The sequence below is a fragment of the Equus asinus genome, chromosome 8, assembly GCF_041296235.1.
Source record: "Equus asinus isolate D_3611 breed Donkey chromosome 8, EquAss-T2T_v2, whole genome shotgun sequence".
In the NCBI taxonomy this organism is placed as follows: Eukaryota; Metazoa; Chordata; class Mammalia; order Perissodactyla; family Equidae; genus Equus; species Equus asinus.
The window spans coordinates 25093057-25099056 of NC_091797.1; the positions used below are offsets into that span (position 1 = coordinate 25093057).

A 6000-nucleotide genomic window follows, 5' to 3' on the forward strand; every position below is an offset into this window, starting at 1 on the left:
GAGGAGAGCGTTGGAGAAATAGATACTGGCAGGAATGAGGAATTCACTGACCCCTAGTCTGGGCCATCTCAGAGAAGCTGGCCACTGGCTGAGCCTCTTAAAAGCTGAAAAGTCATCCCAGGCCACCGTTAGAGAGCTTGAACAAAACAGAAACAAATGTGATCTTCAAAGTCTTAAATGTCAACTTGAAGGATAACTTAGAAGCTCTGAGATGGGCCAAGGGAACCTGCAGCTGCTCTCTCCAGTGTCAGATGGAATAGCCACTCCCCCGGACAGCGCATTAATCAGGGGCCAGCCTCTCTGCCCCACCCCCGGCCCCACCCCCACCATACACAGACAACCTATCCCGCTGTCTTTCTCCCTTCTGAGAGCCCAAACACAGGCCACAGATGCAGGATGCCTGTGCCTCCTCCCACCCTTCAGGGTAATGGACCAGCCGCACTCATGGATGATCGCCACTGGCAACCTTTTCTAGAGGGAGGAAGTAAGGGTGACCTGAGTCCGGGAGACTCCACCCACTGGCCATCAATAGCGGAAAACACGTAGCCAAATTTGGGAAGAGGTCCCTTCCAAGTCATGGGCTCTTGATGGCTGAAAACTGAAGAATAAAATTATGATACTCCCTTTATTAAGGGTCTACAACACCCCCAGCTTTGTTTCAGTCCATCTGCATAAATATCATTTTCGTGATAAGCTCAGGAGGTGAGCATTATCCTCAATTTACAGGTGAGGAAGCTGAAGCTCAGAAGGAATCAGCAGTGTATCCCAGGTTAGGATTTCTCCCCCAGGGCAGTCTGCTCTGAAGTCTGCACTCTCCGTGGGGCCAGGCTGCCTCTGAGTCCAGAGCTGAAGGACACAGGATCCCCGAGCACAGAGCTGCTGGCTGTGGAGATGTACAGGGTCATCTGCTATCAAAGCCAAGGACACCCTCCTTGTTGTTCTTTCTGACAAGTGTATTTGCCCTTTCGACCCTGGGGAGAGCCTGAGAACGCCTCCTCTCTAAGTATTCTGATCTCAGAGACAACCGAAGGGCTGGCCAGAAGCCCGAGCTGATAGAAGGGGCCATGAGAAGGCTTCAGTATCACCCCAAGCGCCAGCGGCCTGGGAACTCGTCCCGGGTCTGAAGTTGGTGAAACATCTCCCAGCGCAAACCCAGAGGGGTCAGGACTGCTCCGACCCTCCGGAGAAACCCCATAGGCTGAAAGAGCTGAAAACCCGGTCCTTGTCCTCAGCTCTCCCTGAGGAGTCTTGTGCCGAGACAAGAGTATTTCTGGATTCTACCTCTGATGGGTTCCCTCGGTCCCCGGGTGTTTAGCCTTCTATTCATAAATTGTGGGAAAAAGCGAAAACATTTAAAATTGCTACTTCCCTTGGCTCCACTGGAATCAAAGAAGCAAGCCCTGGCCTCGGGGATCTCTACACCCTCCCGACCACCTGCACTTAGACTTCCCCTTTCTCTACCCCTGGAGCCAAGGCTCTTCAGTAAGGAGGAGAGTTTAACCTGTTTTGTGTCCAAAACTTTGGGGTCAAGGGTTGGGAAAGAAGACTGGAGAGAGAAGATGTCTTTCAGAGTCTTCCCCCCGACTCACCAAGAAAAAAACAGTCGCAGGCCTTCCTACTGGTCCTGCCCCCACAGCCTCCCCTTTCCCAAACTTCTGACTTTCTTCTAACACCCAGGAGAATTTTCTCTCCTCTTTTTGTCCTGATGGGGGCACGAGTATTCCCTAGGCATCCCAGCCTCTGGAGGGGAAGCTCTGAAAACCCGGCTAGGAGTTGCGAGCCACAGCCTGCAACTACCAGGCATCAAGACAATAACAGCACAGTTGTTTTTTTGAAAAGGAAGAAATGAGGGTCGGAGGCAGCTCCCAGTACAGATGAGAAATGGGCCATGGATGCTTCCATGCCTGAGGCCACCACCGTCACCACACGGTCACGAGGGCATAAACACGCGCCTGCACGCGCATCTCACGGTTTGCAGCCACCCCTGTTTACACGCACTTTTGTTTACACTGCCCTGAGGGTGATTTTTCCTTCATCTTTCTCATACTCAAGTTGAAGACAGAGATTCCTGAAGTGCAACAAGTCTGTTTCTGACATTGCCGTCTGCTCCATCTTTTACAGCGCTTCCCTAGGGGTCAATCTGTATAATTTCTAAAATCTTTCCCAAATCTCGAACTTCCTGTGGGTCCGTTTTTATATCCACATTTCCTCCCTGTCCCTTCGTTTGCTCATTTTTCTAGGACACAGGAAGAGTCCAGTAATCTTCCTCCCACCCAAACATTGTAGGTTGACTCTATTGCAAAATGCAGAACCAGAGACCCAGCGAGGGCAAGCCCAAAAGGACTCTCGCTGTGGTCACCCGTTTGTTGACCCCAGCTACTGACATCCAGCGCCAGGCATTGGGCAATCCAGGCTGATGGGAGAATGGAGCCCCGCACCCTCTTTCCTCCCACACTCCGTGAGCACAAATCCCCCCACGTCCTAGGGAAAATCCATTCCCTGCGTCAGCCAACTTTTCAGAGAAATCCAAGAAACTGACACCGAACTCAGAAGAGGCGACACACAAAACTTTAAACTATTTGAAGATGGGAAGTCGCTTTCATTTGCATGTAGAACTCATGTAGTCCCTCCAGGGACTTTTTCCTAGAGAGGTGTCATTTTCCTTCCCACCTTCCCAGGAACTTTGCAAATCCACCCCAGAACTGTGGAAAAGTGGCCAAGGCAGAGAGAGAAGAGTTAAATCAAGCCCAGACCTCAGCAATCTGTGTTCAATTTTGATAAAAATCTCTCTCCCTCTCCCCCACCGCCCCCCTGCCTTCCTCCACCCCACAGCTCAGACATGTCTCTTTATGTTAGGAGCTTGCATCTTGTTTGGGGCACCGTGGTGCGCCCAGAAAACCCAGCACGTCCCCCACCGTGGGCACATGTGACAGACATCCATCCAGCTCCCGGGACAAGGCTGGACACAGAGCTGCAGCACCCTGGCCACCACCGCCTCCTCCTCTTCATCCTCCTTACAATTACCTGCCTCCAGACCAGGTTCCTTCCTTCCTCGGTTAAGTCAAAGTCCCATCGCCTGGCGATGTCAGGGCCACTGCAGGAGCGTGGGCAGCACCCGCAGGTGCTGAGGTCCCCAGAGTCAGGACCCCTTTGCTGGGATGCTCCTTCTGTCGCCCAAGGTCCCAGTGCCGCTGAGAGCAAGAACGTCCCACTCCCTTCCCTGCCTGCTGGCCCGAGGCCAGGCTTGCGAGTGGGAGCTGGGGGCCTGTGAAGAGTTAAATCCGCGAAGAAAGACAAGCTGAACCGGGAAAAGCCACCACCACAAAGTTGTCCATTTGGGGGGTACCAGCTATGTTTGTCCACTTGTGACAACAAGGAATCAGATTTCAAAGCCACACAAAAACATTTTTTTAAAGTTTTCCAAAGACATTTCCTGTGTCCAGATGGGCCAAAACAGACACACACACACACACGCAAATCGCACCCATGCACACAGACACGCACACAGGCCCTGGGAGCCCGCTCAAGCATCCGCGACTCCTGCAAACACTTTGGAGAAACAAAACAGCCAGCCCGCGGAGCGGCTGCCTTTCCAATCGCCTTGAGCGTTGTAAAGAGAGCAGAGGGAGAGAAAAGTGTGGAAGCGCCGGCAGAGAGCGTCCCGCGGCCGGCGCCCACTCCGCGGCCCGAGGCAGAGAGGAGCCCGGGCCGCCGCACTTACTCCGAGGCCCCCATGGCGCGTCGCAGTCCCCGCAGCCCCGACCCCCGCTGCGCCGCGCCGGCCGCTCCCGCTCCGCGCTGCGTCCTCCGCCGGGCTCCCGAGGTCCCGCGCCTCCCCGCCCGGCCTGCGCCCGTCCGCCCTCCCCGCTCTGACGTCAGGCGCCTTGAAGCGGCATATTTATGGCAAGGATCCTCTGCGTTCTCCCTAGGTAGAGTTCTGATTGCAGCTCCTTGGGATTTGTAATTTTCACACTTTCAGACGAAAGGAGGGGAGGGAGGAAGGGAGCGCGCAGGCGGCAGGGCGAGGCAGACAATGAGGGTAGCTGTTTCCAGCTTTGGCAAGGAGCCTTCTCAGGGCTCCCTCTGTTTTGGAAACATGTCAGGGTCAAGGAGGCAAAAGCAGCGACCTGGGCAGTGGGTTTCTCCTCGCTCCTCCCCTGGGCAAGCAGCAAAAAGACCTGGTCTGAGGCAGCTGGGGGTCAGGTGCTGGGGATTGCCGCTCCTCCCCCAGAGAGTCCCTTCGTGAGACAATAAGCACCAGGAGGATGCTAGGGCGAGAAAGAGACAAATCAGGCAGACCAGAACAGCTCATTAGAAGCCCTGGTCCACACCCTGACAACTTTTCCATTTCTTCTTTGGGAGTGTGTATGCAAAAAAAAAAAAAAGTTTATTTTTATTAAATTATGTTCCACACTCCCTGCCTCTGTATAGCTTTTCCAACTCAGTGCCAGTCCATTCATCTTACTTCATTGCTTATACACAGAGTCTGAGCCGTTTGCAATAGCTCTTATTCATACTTTTAAAAACTGCTTTTAATTTTTTTTTTCTTAAATGTGACTGTGATCCATCTCCTGGACTGAACTGGAAACTGCCTTTGTCAAGAGCGACTGTCTCCTCCATAATTGGTGCCATCCTCACGGTGAGTATTTGATCTCTGCTTCCCAACCACCCACCCCACCCCACCCCCGCAGGAGCATGCAAGCAGACAGTGCCTGCACTGGGTGAGGATCCATGTAGAGTTTTCTAGGTGTTCAGGTCTGGATTCTCCTGGTGGTCTCTTTCTCCACCTAGCTGCAGGGGCTTCGGGAAAAGGCTTGGTTTAAGGGCCATCCTCCCAGAGTAGGAAAAAAGAGTGTAATTCTTCATGGTTCCCAGGGATTAGAGAACGAACTTAAAAATAATATACATGAGATGCAAATTGCGTGTACAGTTAGATAACATTCATGTGTAGGTATTCAACTCCCCGTCAATGACAAGGAGCACGGATAACCACAAATCATCACTAAAACAACACAACTCTAGTGAACTTTCCATGAGCCCAGATTGGGGCGGGGGGGGTGCCTTAACCACAGTTACAGTCAGCAGGGACTCAAGGACTTGGAATGTGTTTACCCCTTTGGCAGCAGCTGGTTAGGGCTGATTTCAGAGGAGCCAAGTCTTGGGGCTGGGCTCCTTGGCTGGGACCAGACAAGATGTTTAGGTCCAAGCCATACAGGGCCCAGAGCCCTGCTGTTTGCTCCCTGTTAGGTTTCCCTCCTGAGCGTCATATCCCACTGCCACATCCCTCCATCCCCTTCCTCACATCAAGGCTCCATTGGCAAGGTGAGCCCTGCTCTGTAGTAAACACTGAAAATTGGCTTCCAAAAGCCATTGACACACCCCTCCTCCCTTGCCTTCCTCAACTAAAGAAGCTGGAAGTCTACAACATTCACCATCCCAGACTCCCTTGTAACTAGGAGCAGCTATGAAAGCCAGTTCTGGCTGGTGAGGTTGGCATGCACGGATCAGCTTCCGCAAAAACTTTTTGAGAAAAGGTGGGATTCAGATGGCATGCCCCTTCAACCCTGTGACATTCTCTATTCCTTCTTTCCCCATTTCTTCTCTCTTGGAACATGGGTGTGATGCCTGGAGATACAGGAGCCCTCTTGCAACCTTGAGAAAAAAAACCAATCAGTTAAAGATGGTGGAGCAGTATGGTAGAGGAAGCGAAGGCCCTAGATGACATCTGTATGTGGCTGCACCTTCCTCTGACTTCTTATTAGGTGAGAGAAATAAATTCCTATGGATTTAAATTATTATAGTTGTCTTCTGTTGTATTTAGCCAAGTATAATCTTACCTGATACACTCTCATTGATCCGCCAAGAAATAATACTGGGACAATTCCTGAACATTAGCTTACAGGTATGACAACGGTTTTTAACATGATACCTTGCACTGGCATAATTCTTTATAGTTTTCAAAGCCTGTTCACATATATCTCCTCTGGACCTCATGATTTT

The 6000-nt window shown here is 51.9% G+C and overlaps 1 protein-coding gene and 1 long non-coding RNA gene across 5 annotated transcripts in view; one reads left to right on the top strand and one right to left on the bottom strand.

Annotated features, from left to right (window-relative positions):
• DAAM2 (dishevelled associated activator of morphogenesis 2) overlaps positions 1-3860 on the bottom strand; it is a 104830-nt gene extending 100970 nt beyond the window's left edge. For 2 of the 4 annotated variants that reach the window (XM_070514981.1, XM_070514977.1), the window contains exon 1: positions 3722-3860. The gene's annotated coding sequence lies outside the window, so the exon portion shown is untranslated. Of the gene's footprint in view, positions 1-3024; positions 3191-3721 lie in introns of those variants that run through there. The other 2 variants (XM_070514979.1, XM_044776624.2) reach the window with 2 other exon arrangements.
• Positions 3861-4286: 426 nt separating this feature from the next.
• On the top strand, positions 4287-5792 carry LOC139045840 (uncharacterized). Its single transcript, XR_011504988.1, has 2 exons — positions 4287-4639; positions 5638-5792. It is a non-coding gene; the product is annotated as an uncharacterized lncRNA (long non-coding RNA).
• The last annotated feature ends 208 nt before the right edge of the window (positions 5793-6000 follow it).